General features: G+C 47.8%; 8 non-coding genes across 8 annotated transcripts; all 8 read right to left on the reverse strand.

Annotated features, from left to right (window-relative positions):
* Positions 1 to 938: 938 nt before the first annotated feature.
* Positions 939 to 1,009, reverse strand: trnag-gcc (transfer RNA glycine (anticodon GCC)). The gene has a single exon. It is a non-coding gene; the product is annotated as a tRNA-Gly (tRNA).
* A 1,462-nt stretch (positions 1,010 to 2,471) lies between these two features.
* Positions 2,472 to 2,542, reverse strand: trnag-gcc (transfer RNA glycine (anticodon GCC)). The gene has a single exon. It is a non-coding gene; the product is annotated as a tRNA-Gly (tRNA).
* A 1,461-nt stretch (positions 2,543 to 4,003) lies between these two features.
* trnag-gcc (transfer RNA glycine (anticodon GCC)) lies at positions 4,004 to 4,074 on the reverse strand. The gene has a single exon. It is a non-coding gene; the product is annotated as a tRNA-Gly (tRNA).
* Positions 4,075 to 5,536: 1,462 nt separating this feature from the next.
* trnag-gcc (transfer RNA glycine (anticodon GCC)) lies at positions 5,537 to 5,607 on the reverse strand. Its single transcript has one exon. It is a non-coding gene; the product is annotated as a tRNA-Gly (tRNA).
* Positions 5,608 to 7,069: 1,462 nt separating this feature from the next.
* trnag-gcc (transfer RNA glycine (anticodon GCC)) lies at positions 7,070 to 7,140 on the reverse strand. Its single transcript has one exon. It is a non-coding gene; the product is annotated as a tRNA-Gly (tRNA).
* Positions 7,141 to 8,602: 1,462 nt separating this feature from the next.
* Positions 8,603 to 8,673, reverse strand: trnag-gcc (transfer RNA glycine (anticodon GCC)). Its single transcript has one exon. It is a non-coding gene; the product is annotated as a tRNA-Gly (tRNA).
* Positions 8,674 to 10,136: 1,463 nt separating this feature from the next.
* On the reverse strand, positions 10,137 to 10,207 carry trnag-gcc (transfer RNA glycine (anticodon GCC)). The gene has a single exon. It is a non-coding gene; the product is annotated as a tRNA-Gly (tRNA).
* A 1,462-nt stretch (positions 10,208 to 11,669) lies between these two features.
* trnag-gcc (transfer RNA glycine (anticodon GCC)) lies at positions 11,670 to 11,740 on the reverse strand. Its single transcript has one exon. It is a non-coding gene; the product is annotated as a tRNA-Gly (tRNA).
* Positions 11,741 to 13,091: the final 1,351 nt, after the last annotated feature.

Here is a 13,091-nt window from a genome sequence, read left to right on the forward strand (position 1 = left end):
CCTCTCATTGTCAAGGCAAAAGGGGACCATGAATTCCACATCGGTGGACATTCACCACATGGAACAAGGATGAATTCACAAATGAATTCTGCTTTTGCTTCGCGGCCGACTTTCAACTGATATCAACACTGCCACTTTTGACTTTACAACTAAAAAACCCCTGTCAGAATTTCAGAGTCTTCTTGCCCATCGTTTGCCCTACCGTGATACCGCTGCTGACTGTGGTTAGCAGCTTTGGCCGAAATACTCTCGCCCTGATATTGGAAGATGTCAGGCATTTCCCGTCCTGAGTGGAAGTTGTTGGACTGCTGCACATCACCATTAGGGACTTCTGCCTTGAGCAGCTGCAAATGCATTCCCTCATGTGACAGTGACGCTTGGCCTTTCCAAGCCACATAAGACACCTCTCGCGCAACACAGGTGGGAAGCTTTCAACTTACTCTGGAAAAACACAAAGTGTGAACTCCCCAGCACACCCCCCAATTCCGCTGGAACTGGTGGCCTCCTGTCATTCAGATTTGATTTCCAATTGCATCGTTGTTATCGTCCAGACCTTGCCTGAACGATACGTTATTGCAGTCTCGCAAATTCCTTGTGGACGTCAATTCATGCCGACATAGGAGTAGATCACTTCAAGGATCGTTACGCATGCAAGTGTGCCAAGTGATTCGAATTCAGCAGTGGAAAATGAGTCATGTCATGAAAGTAGACGTCTTGCGAATGCTGACCAACGAAGCTGACGACGGCGAGAGAGATGAAAGGCTGAGCGTCTTATTTCAAGAGCATTCTCAGTATTTGTCGGTTTCTAAGTGCTGAAGAAAAACGACTCAACCTTGTGGCACCAGGTGTAAGCTAAAAAGTTGCAAAGCAAAACCAGGCCACAAACGCGGCACGATTCGGTAGAAAGGAGACTTCAACAAACAGCACAAACAACAAGATGCATTGGCCGGGAATGGAACCCGGGGCTCCCGCGTGGCAGGCGAGAATTCTACCACTGAACCACCAAAGCCAGCAATGACGCGCGCTCCTCATTACATCTATTTGAAGACGTGACAACACGTCTCTTCACACCACTGACAGTTCCCTCACCTTCATCTTTCTCGACCTCGCTTCCACTGCACTTCATCACCATGATCACTGCACTACAATTTCACCTCTCATACACCTCTCCACCATACCAGCGTTAACAACTTCCCGCCTTCCTCAACTCTCTGCACCCCTCTACAGCCCACATTAAAACTCTTTCAAATCAACTTTCCACCATAACCACACCTACGCTTCCCCACGCTTTACGCTGCCTCCACTCAATTCTCCTTTCGCTACTCTCTTCCTATTTTCCCATCGCTTCAAAACATCGCAATCAACTTTACATCAACATCGCTTTTCAATCCATTCACATGCTTTCTCCACACTTCTGACAAATTCCATGCATCACCTGCTATTTCCCACTTCAGCTTCTCGCTGCTAAAACACCACGCCTCCGTCACCCAGACACCCTACTGCTTCTTTTCACTTCAACCCTTCCGCATTTCACCTCTCTTTGTCAAGGCAAAAGGGGACCATGAATCCCACATCGGTGGACATTCACCACATGGAACAAGGATGAATTCACAAATGAATTCTGCTTTTGCTTCGCGGCCGACTTTCAACTGATATCAACACTGCCACTTTTGACTTTACAACTAAAAAACCCCTGTCAGAATTTCAGAGTCTTCTTGCCCATCGTTTGCCCTACCGTGATACCGCTGCTGCCTGTGGTTAGCAGCTTTGGCCAAAATACTCTCGCCCTGCTATTGGAAGATGTCAGGCATTTCCCGTCCTGAGTGGAAGTTGTTGGACTGCTGCACATCACCATAAGGGACTTCTGCCTTGAGGAGCTGCAAATGCATTCCCTCATGTGACAGTGACGCTTGGTCTTTCCCAGCAACATAAGAAACCTCTCGCGCAACACAGGTGGGAAGCTTTCAACTTACTCTGGAAAAACACAAAGTGTGAACTCCCCAGCACACCCCCCAATTCCGCTGGAACTGGTGGCCTCCTGTCATTCAGATTTGATTTCCAATTGCATCGTTGTTATCGTCCAGACCTTGCCTGAACGATACGTTATTGCAGTCTCGCAAATTCCTTGTGGACGTCAATTCATGACGACATAGGAGTAGATCACTTGAAGGATCGTTACGCATGCAAGTGTGCCAAGTGATTCGAATTCAGCAGTGGAAAATGAGTCATGTCATGAAAGTAGACGTCTTGCGAATGCTGACCAACGAAGCTGACGACGGCGAGAGAGATGAAAGGCTGAGCGTCTTATTTCAAGAGCATTCTCAGTATTTGTCGGTTTCTAAGTGCTGAAGAAAAACGACTCAACCTTGTGGCACCAGGTGTAAGCTAAAAAGTTGCAAAGCAAAACCAGGCCACAAACGCGGCACGATTCGGTAGAAAGGAGACTTCAACAAACAGCACAAACAACAAGATGCATTGGCCGGGAATGGAACCCGGGGCTCCCGCGTGGCAGGCGAGAATTCTACCACTGAACCACCAAAGCCAGCAATGACGCGCGCTCCTCATTACATCTATTTGAAGACGTGACAACACGTCTCTTCACACCACTGACAGTTCCCTCACCTTCATCTTTCTCGACCTCGCTTCCACTGCACTTCATCACCATGATCACTGCACTACAATTTCACCTCTCATACACCTCTCCACCATACCAGCGTTAACAACTTCCCGCCTTCCTCAACTCTCTGCACCCCTCTACAGCGCACATTAAAACTCTTTCAAATCAACTTTCCACCATAACCACACCTACGCTTCCCCACGCTTTACGCTGCCTCCACTCAATTCTCCTTTCGCTACTCTCTTCCTATTTTCCCATCGCTTCAAAAGATCGCAATCAACGTTTCATCAACATCGCTTTTCAATCCATTCGCATGCTTTCTCCACACTTCTGACAAATTCCATGCATCACCTGCTATTTCCCACTTCAGCTTCTCGCTGCTAAAACACCACGCCTCCGTCACACAGACACCCTACTGCTTCTTTTCACTTCAACCCTTCCGCATTGCACCTCTCATTGTCAAGGCAAAAGGGGACCATGAATTCCACATCGGTGGACATTCACCACATGGAACAAGGATGAATTCACAAATGAATTCTGCTTTTGCTTCGCGGCCGACTTTCAACTGATATCAACACTGCCACTTTTGACTTTACAACTAAAAAACCCCTGTCAGAATTTGAGAGTCTTCTTGCCCATCGTTTGCCCTACCGTGATACCGCTGCTGACTCTGGTTAGCAGCTTTGGCCGCAATACTCTCCCCCTGCTATTGGAAGATGTCCAGCATTTCCCGTCCTGAGTGGAAGTTGTTGGACTGCTGCACATCACCATAAGGGACTTCTGCCTTGAGGAGCTGCAAATGCATTCCCTCATGTGACAGTGACGCTTGGTCTTTCCCAGCAACATAAGAAACCTCTCGCGCAACACAGGTGGGAAGCTTTCAACTTACTCTGGAAAAACACAGTGTGAACTCCCCAGCACACCCCCCAATTACGCTGGAACTGGTGGCCTCCTGTCATTCAGATTTGATTTCCAATTGCATTGTTGTTACCGTCCAGACCTTGCCTGAACGATACGTTATTGCAGTCTCGCAAATTCCTTGTGGACGTCAATTCATGACGACATAGGAGTAGATCACTTGAAGGATCGTTACGCATGCAAGTGTGCCAAGTGATTCGAATTCAGCAGTGGAAAATGAGTCATGTCATGAAAGTAGACGTCTTGCGAATGCTGACCAACGAAGCTGACGACGGCGAGAGAGATGAAAGGCTGAGCGTCTTATTTCAAGAGCATTCTCAGTATTTGTCGGTTTCTAAGTGCTGAAGAAAAACGACTCAACCTTGTGGCACCAGGTGTAAGCTAAAAAGTTGCAAAGCAAAACCAGGCCACAAACGCGGCCCGATTCGGTAGAAAGGAGACTTCAACAAATAGCACCAAACAACAAGATGCATTGGCCGGGAATCGAACCCGGGGCTCCCGCGTGGCAGGCGAGAATTCTACCACTGAACCACCAATGCTACCAGGCACGTGCGCTCCTCATTACATCTATTTGAACACGTGACAACACGTCTCTCCACACCACTGACAGTTCCCTCAGTTTCTTCTTTCTCGACCTCGCTTCCACTACACTTCATCACCATGATCACTGCACTACAATTTCACCTCTCATACACCTCTCCACCATACCAGCGTTAACAACTTCCCGCCTTCATCAACTCTCTGCACCCCTCGACAGCGCACATTAAAACTCTTTCAAATCAACTTTCCACCATAACCACACCTACGCTTCCCCACGCTTTACGCTGCCTCCACTCAATTCTCCTTTCGCTACTCTCTTCCTATTTTCCCATCGCTTCAAAAGATCGCAATCAACGTTTCATCAACATCGCTTTTCAATCCATTCGCATGCTTTCTCCACACTTCTGACAAATTCCATGCATCACCTGCTATTTCCCACTTCAGCTTCTCGCTGCTAAAACACCACGCCTCCGTCACACAGACACCCTACTGCTTCTTTTCACGTCAACCCTTCCGCATTGCACCTCTCATTGTCAAGGCAAAAGGGGACCATGAATTCCACATCGGTGGACATTCACCACATGGAACAAGGATGAATTCACAAATGAATTCTGCTTTTGCTTCGCGGCCGACTTTCAACTGATATCAACACTGCCACTTTTGACTTTACAACTAAAAAACCCCTGTCAGAATTTCAGAGTCTTCTTGCCCATCGTTTGCCCTACCGTGATACCGCTGCTGACTGTGGTTAGCAGCTTTGGCCGAAATACTCTCGCCCTGATATTGGAAGATGTGAGGCATTTCCCGTCCTGAGTGGAAGTTGTTGGACTGCTGCACATCACCATTAGGGACTTCTGCCTTGAGCAGCTGCAAATGCATTCCCTCATGTGACAGTGACGCTTGGCCTTTCCAAGCCACATAAGACACCTCTCGCGCAACACAGGTGGGAAGCTTTCAACTTACTCTGGAAAAACACAAAGTGTGAACTCCCCAGCACACCCCCCAATTCCGCTGGAACTGGTGGCCTCCTGTCATTCAGATTTGATTTCCAATTGCATCGTTGTTATCGTCCAGACCTTGCCTGAACGATACGTTATTGCAGTCTCGCAAATTCCTTGTGGACGTCAATTCATGCCGACATAGGAGTAGATCACTTCAAGGATCGTTACGCATGCAAGTGTGCCAAGTGATTCGAATTCAGCAGTGGAAAATGAGTCATGTCATGAAAGTAGACGTCTTGCGAATGCTGACCAACGAAGCTGACGACGGCGAGAGAGATGAAAGGCTGAGCGTCTTATTTCAAGAGCATTCTCAGTATTTGTCGGTTTCTAAGTGCTGAAGAAAAACGACTCAACCTTGTGGCACCAGGTGTAAGCTAAAAAGTTGCAAAGCAAAACCAGGCCACAAACGCGGCACGATTCGGTAGAAAGGAGACTTCAACAAACAGCACAAACAACAAGATGCATTGGCCGGGAATGGAACCCGGGGCTCCCGCGTGGCAGGCGAGAATTCTACCACTGAACCACCAAAGCCAGCAATGACGCGCGCTCCTCATTACATCTATTTGAAGACGTGACAACACGTCTCTTCACACCACTGACAGTTCCCTCACCTTCATCTTTCTCGACCTCGCTTCCACTGCACTTCATCACCATGATCACTGCACTACAATTTCACCTCTCATACACCTCTCCACCATACCAGCGTTAACAACTTCCCGCCTTCCTCAACTCTCTGCACCCCTCTACAGCCCACATTAAAACTCTTTCAAATCAACTTTCCACCATAACCACACCTACGCTTCCCCACGCTTTACGCTGCCTCCACTCAATTCTCCTTTCGCTACTCTCTTCCTATTTTCCCATCGCTTCAAAACATCGCAATCAACTTTACATCAACATCGCTTTTCAATCCATTCACATGCTTTCTCCACACTTCTGACAAATTCCATGCATCACCTGCTATTTCCCACTTCAGCTTCTCGCTGCTAAAACACCACGCCTCCGTCACCCAGACACCCTACTGCTTCTTTTCACTTCAACCCTTCCGCATTTCACCTCTCTTTGTCAAGGCAAAAGGGGACCATGAATCCCACATCGGTGGACATTCACCACATGGAACAAGGATGAATTCACAAATGAATTCTGCTTTTGCTTCGCGGCCGACTTTCAACTGATATCAACACTGCCACTTTTGACTTTACAACTAAAAAACCCCTGTCAGAATTTCAGAGTCTTCTTGCCCATCGTTTGCCCTACCGTGATACCGCTGCTGCCTGTGGTTAGCAGCTTTGGCCAAAATACTCTCGCCCTGCTATTGGAAGATGTCAGGCATTTCCCGTCCTGAGTGGAAGTTGTTGGACTGCTGCACATCACCATAAGGGACTTCTGCCTTGAGGAGCTGCAAATGCATTCCCTCATGTGACAGTGACGCTTGGTCTTTCCCAGCAACATAAGAAACCTCTCGCGCAACACAGGTGGGAAGCTTTCAACTTACTCTGGAAAAACACAAAGTGTGAACTCCCCAGCACACCCCCCAATTCCGCTGGAACTGGTGGCCTCCTGTCATTCAGATTTGATTTCCAATTGCATCGTTGTTATCGTCCAGACCTTGCCTGAACGATACGTTATTGCAGTCTCGCAAATTCCTTGTGGACGTCAATTCATGCCGACATAGGAGTAGATCACTTAAAGGATCGTTACGCATGCAAGTGTGCCAAGTGATTCGAATTCAGCAGTGGAAAATGAGTCATGTCATGAAAGTAGACGTCTTGCGAATGCTGACCAACGAAGCTGACGACGGCGAGAGAGATGAAAGGCTGAGCGTCTTATTTCAAGAGCATTCTCAGTATTTGTCGGTTTCTAAGTGCTGAAGAAAAACGACTCAACCTTGTGGCACCAGGTGTAAGCTAAAAAGTTGCAAAGCAAAACCAGGCCACAAACGCGGCACGATTCGGTAGAAAGGAGACTTCAACAAACAGCACAAACAACAAGATGCATTGGCCGGGAATGGAACCCGGGGCTCCCGCGTGGCAGGCGAGAATTCTACCACTGAACCACCAAAGCCAGCAATGACGCGCGCTCCTCATTACATCTATTTGAAGACGTGACAACACGTCTCTTCACACCACTGACAGTTCCCTCACCTTCATCTTTCTCGACCTCGCTTCCACTGCACTTCATCACCATGATCACTGCACTACAATTTCACCTCTCATACACCTCTCCACCATACCAGCGTTAACAACTTCCCGCCTTCCTCAACTCTCTGCACCCCTCTACAGCCCACATTAAAACTCTTTCAAATCAACTTTCCACCATAACCACACCTACGCTTCCCCACGCTTTACGCTGCCTCCACTCAATTCTCCTTTCGCTACTCTCTTCCTATTTTCCCATCGCTTCAAAACATCGCAATCAACTTTACATCAACATCGCTTTTCAATCCATTCACATGCTTTCTCCACACTTCTGACAAATTCCATGCATCACCTGCTATTTCCCACTTCAGCTTCTCGCTGCTAAAACACCACGCCTCCGTCACCCAGACACCCTACTGCTTCTTTTCACTTCAACCCTTCCGCATTTCACCTCTCTTTGTCAAGGCAAAAGGGGACCATGAATCCCACATCGGTGGACATTCACCACATGGAACAAGGATGAATTCACAAATGAATTCTGCTTTTGCTTCGCGGCCGACTTTCAACTGATATCAACACTGCCACTTTTGACTTTACAACTAAAAAACCCCTGTCAGAATTTCAGAGTCTTCTTGCCCATCGTTTGCCCTACCGTGATACCGCTGCTGCCTGTGGTTAGCAGCTTTGGCCAAAATACTCTCGCCCTGCTATTGGAAGATGTCAGGCATTTCCCGTCCTGAGTGGAAGTTGTTGGACTGCTGCACATCACCATAAGGGACTTCTGCCTTGAGGAGCTGCAAATGCATTCCCTCATGTGACAGTGACGCTTGGTCTTTCCCAGCAACATAAGAAACCTCTCGCGCAACACAGGTGGGAAGCTTTCAACTTACTCTGGAAAAACACAGGGTGTGAACTCCCCAGCACACCCCCCAATTACGCTGGAACTGGTGGCCTCCTGTCATTCAGATTTGATTTCCAATTGCATTGTTGTCATCGTCCAGACCTTGCCTGAACGATACGTTATTGCAGTCTCGCAAATTCCTTGTGGACGTCAATTCATGACGACATAGGAGTAGATCACTTGAAGGATCGTTACGCATGCAAGTGTGCCAAGTGATTCGAATTCAACAGTGGAAAATGAGTCATGTCATGAAAGTAGACGTCTTGCGAATGCTGACCAACGAAGCTGACGACGGCGAGAGAGATGAAAGGCTGAGCGTCTTATTTCAAGAGCATTCTCAGTATTTGTCGGTTTCTAAGTGCTGAAGAAAAACGACTCAACCTTGTGGCACCAGGTGTAAGCTAAAAAGTTGCAAAGCAAAACCAGGCCACAAACGCGGCACGATTCGGTAGAAAGGAGACTTCAACAAACAGCACAAACAACAAGATGCATGGGCCGGGAATGGAACCCGGGGCTCCCGCGTGGCAGGCGAGAATTCTACCACTGAACCACCAAAGCCAGCAATGACGCACGCTCCTCATTACATCTATTTGAAGACGTGACAACACGTCTCTTCACACCACTGACAGTTCCCTCACCTTCATCTTTCTCGACCTCGCTTCCACTGCACTTCATCACCATGATCACTGCACTACAATTTCACCTCTCATACACCTCTCCACCATACCAGCGTTAACAACTTCCCGCCTTCCTCAACTCTCTGCACCCCTCTACAGCCCACATTAAAACTCTTTCAAATCAACTTTCCACCATAACCACACCTACGCTTCCCCACGCTTTACGCTGCCTCCACTCAATTCTCCTTTCGCTACTCTCTTCCTATTTTCCCATCGCTCCAAAACATCGCAATCAACTTTACATCAACATCGCTTTTCAATCCATTCACATGCTTTCTCCACACTTCTGACAAATTCCATGCATCACCTGCTATTTCCCACTTCAGCTTCTCGCTGCTAAAACACCACGCCTCCGTCACCCAGACACCCTACTGCTTCTTTTCACTTCAACCCTTCCGCATTTCACCTCTCTTTGTCAAGGCAAAAGGGGACCATGAATCCCACATCGGTGGACATTCACCACATGGAACAAGGATGAATTCACAAATGAATTCTGCTTTTGCTTCGCGGCCGACTTTCAACTGATATCAACACTGCCACTTTTGACTTTACAACTAAAAAACCCCTGTCAGAATTTCAGAGTCTTCTTGCCCATCGTTTGCCCTACCGTGATACCGCTGCTGCCTGTGGTTAGCAGCTTTGGCCAAAATACTCTCGCCCTGCTATTGGAAGATGTCAGGCATTTCCCGTCCTGAGTGGAAGTTGTTGGACTGCTGCACATCACCATAAGGGACTTCTGCCTTGAGGAGCTGCAAATGCATTCCCTCATGTGACAGTGACGCTTGGTCTTTCCCAGCAACATAAGACACCTCTCGCGCAACACAGGTGGGAAGCTTTCAACTTACTCTGGAAAAACACAGGGTGTGAACTCCCCAGCACACCCCCCAATTACGCTGGAACTGGTGGCCTCCTGTCATTCAGATTTGATTTCCAATTGCATTGTTGTCATCGTCCAGACCTTGCCTGAACGATACGTTATTGCAGTCTCGCAAATTCCTTATGGACGTCAATTCATGACGACATAGGAGTAGATCACTTGAAGGATCGTTACGCATGCAAGTGTGCCAAGTGATTCGAATTCAGCAGTGGAAAATGAGTCATGTCATGAAAGTAGACGTCTTGCGAATGCTGACCAACGAAGCTGACGACGGCGAGAGAGATGAAAGGCTGAGCGTCTTATTTCAAGAGCATTCTCAGTATTTGTCGGTTTCTAAGTGCTGAAGAAAAACGACTCAACCTTGTGGCACCAGGTGTAAGCTAAAAAGTTGCAAAGCAAAACCAGGCCACAAACGCGGCCCGATTCGGTAGAAAGGAGACTTCAACAAATAGCACCAAACAACAAGATGCATTGGCCGGGAATCGAACCCGGGCCTCCCGCGTGGCAGGCGAGAATTCTACCACTGAACCACCAATGCTACCAGGCACGTGCGCTCCTCATTACATCTATTTGAACACGTGACAACACGTCTCTCCACACCACTGACAGTTCCCTCAGTTTCTTCTTTCTCGACCTCGCTTCCACTGCACTTCATCACCATGATCACTGCACTACAATTTCACCTCTCATACACCTCTCCACCATACCAGCGTTAACAACTTCCCGCCTTCCTCAACTCTCTGCACCCCTCGACAGCGCACATTAAAACTCTTTCAAATCAACTTTCCACCATAACCACACCTACGCTTCCCCACGCTTTACGCTGCCTCCACTCAATTCTCCTTTCGCTACTCTCTTCCTATTTTCCCATCGCTTCAAAACATCGCAATCAACTTTATTCAACATCGCTTTTCAATCCATTCGCATGCTTTCTCCACACTTCTGACAAATTCCATGCATCACCTGCTATTTCCCACTTCAGCTTCTCGCTGCTAAAACACCACGCCTCCGTCACCCAGACACCCTACTGCTTCTTTTCACGTCAACCCTTCCGCATTGCACCTCTCATTGTCAAGGCAAAAGGGGACCATGAATTCCACATCGGTGGACATTCACCACATGGAACAAGGATGAATTCACAAATGAATTCTGCTTTTGCTTCGCGGCCGACTTTCAACTGATATCAACACTGCCACTTTTGACTTTACAACTAAAAAACCCCTGTCAGAATTTGAGAGTCTTCTTGCCCATCGTTTGCCCTACCGTGATACCGCTGCTGACTGTGGTTAGCAGCTTTGGCCGAAATACTCTCGCCCTGATATTGGAAGATGTGAGGCATTTCCCGTCCTGAGTGGAAGTTGTTGGACTGCTGCACATCACCATTAGGGACTTCTGCCTTGAGCAGCTGCAAATGCATTCCCTCATGTGACAGTGACGCTTGGCCTTTCCAAGCCACATAAGACACCTCTCGCGCAACACAGGTGGGAAGCTTTCAACTTACTCTGGAAAAACACAAAGTGTGAACTCCCCAGCACACCCCCCAATTCCGCTGGAACTGGTGGCCTCCTGTCATTCAGATTTGATTTCCAATTGCATCGTTGTTATCGTCCAGAACTTGCCTGAACGATACGTTATTGCAGTCTCGCAAATTCCTTTTGGACGTCAATTCGTGCCGACATAGGAGTAGATCACTTAAAGGATCGTTACGCATGCAAGTGTGCCAAGTGATTCGAATTCAACAGTGGAAAATGAGTCATGTCATGAAAGTAGACGTCTTGCGAATGCTGACCAACGAAGCTGACGACGGCGAGAGAGATGAAAGGCTGAGCGTCTTATTTTCAAGAGCATTCTCAGTATTTGTCGGTTTCTAAGTGCTGAAGTAAAACGACTCAACCTTGTGGCACCAGGTGTAAGCTAAAAAGTTGCAAAGCAAAACCAGGCCACAAACGCGGCCCGATTCGGTAGAAAGGAGACTTCAACAAATAGCACAAACAACAAGCGGCATTGGCCGGGAATGGAACCCGGGGCTCCAGCGTGGCAGGCGAGAATTCTACCACTGAACCACCAATGCTACCAGGCACGGGCTGTCCTCATTACATCTATTTGAACACGTGACAACACGTCTCTCCACACCACTGACAGTTCCCTCAGTTTCTTCTTTCTCAACCTCGCTTCCACTGCACTTCATCACCATGATCACTGCACTACAATTTCACCTCTCATACACCTCTCCACCATAACAGCGTTAACAACTTCCCGCCTTCCTCAACTCTCTGCACCCCTCTACAGCCCACATTAAAACTCCTTCAAATCAACTTTCTACCATAACCACACTTACGCTTTCCCACGCTTTACGCTGCCTCCACTCAATTCTCCTTTCGCTACTCTCTTCCTATTTTCCCATCGCTCCAAAACATCGCAATCAACTTTTCATCAACATCGCTTTTCAAACTAATAGCCTGCTTTCTCCACACTTCTGACAAATTCCATGCATCACCTGCTATTTCCCACTTCAGCTTCTCGCTGCTAAAACACCACGCCTCCGTCACCCTGTCACCCTACTGCTTCTTTTCACTTCAACCCTTCCGCATCTCACCTCTCTTTGTCAAGGCAAAAGGGGACCATGAATCCCACACATCGGTGGACATTCACCACATGGAACAAGGATGAATTCACAAATGAATTCTGCTTTTGCTTCTCGGCCGACTTTCAACTGATGTCAACATTGCCACTTTTGACTTTACAACTAACAAACCCCTGTCAGAATTTGCGAGTCTTCTTGCCCATCGTTTGCCCTACCGTGTTACCGCATCAGCATGTGGTTAGCAGCATTGGCCGAATTACGCTCGACCTGCAATTGGAAGATGTCCAGCATTTACCGTCCTGAATGGAAGGTGTTGGCCTGCAGCACATCACCATTAGGGCTTCTGCCTTGAGGAGCTGCAAATGCATTCCCTCATTTGACCGTGAGGCTTGGCCTTTCCCAGCAACATAAGACACCTCTGGCGCAACACACGCGGGAAGCTGTCAATTTACTCTTGAAAAACACAAAGTGTTAACTCCCCAGCACACCCCCCAATTACGCTGGAACAGGTGGCCTCCTGTCATTCAAATTTGATTTCCAAGTGCCTTGTTGTTGCCTGAACGATACTTTATTGCCGTCTCGCAAATCCCCTCTCGCAGTCAATTCATGCCGACGTCTGAGCAACACGGCAATCTACTGTAATTAATATAATCTATATAATTATACCATAGGTTTTTCATAATGCTTGCTCGCTGATGCCCTCTTTGCATATCTGCCAGGTTCTCTCAGCTGCGCACCTCCTGCTTGCCTTAATCCAAGCATGCAAATAGGAGCTGTTTTCTGTCGGGGATGTTATCGTTCCTGCCCTTGACATTCAGTCCTTCTTATTCTCAGTCTC

The sequence above is a fragment of the Stegostoma tigrinum genome, chromosome 1 (assembly GCF_030684315.1).
Source record: "Stegostoma tigrinum isolate sSteTig4 chromosome 1, sSteTig4.hap1, whole genome shotgun sequence".
NCBI lineage: Eukaryota > Metazoa > Chordata > Chondrichthyes > Orectolobiformes > Stegostomatidae > Stegostoma > Stegostoma tigrinum.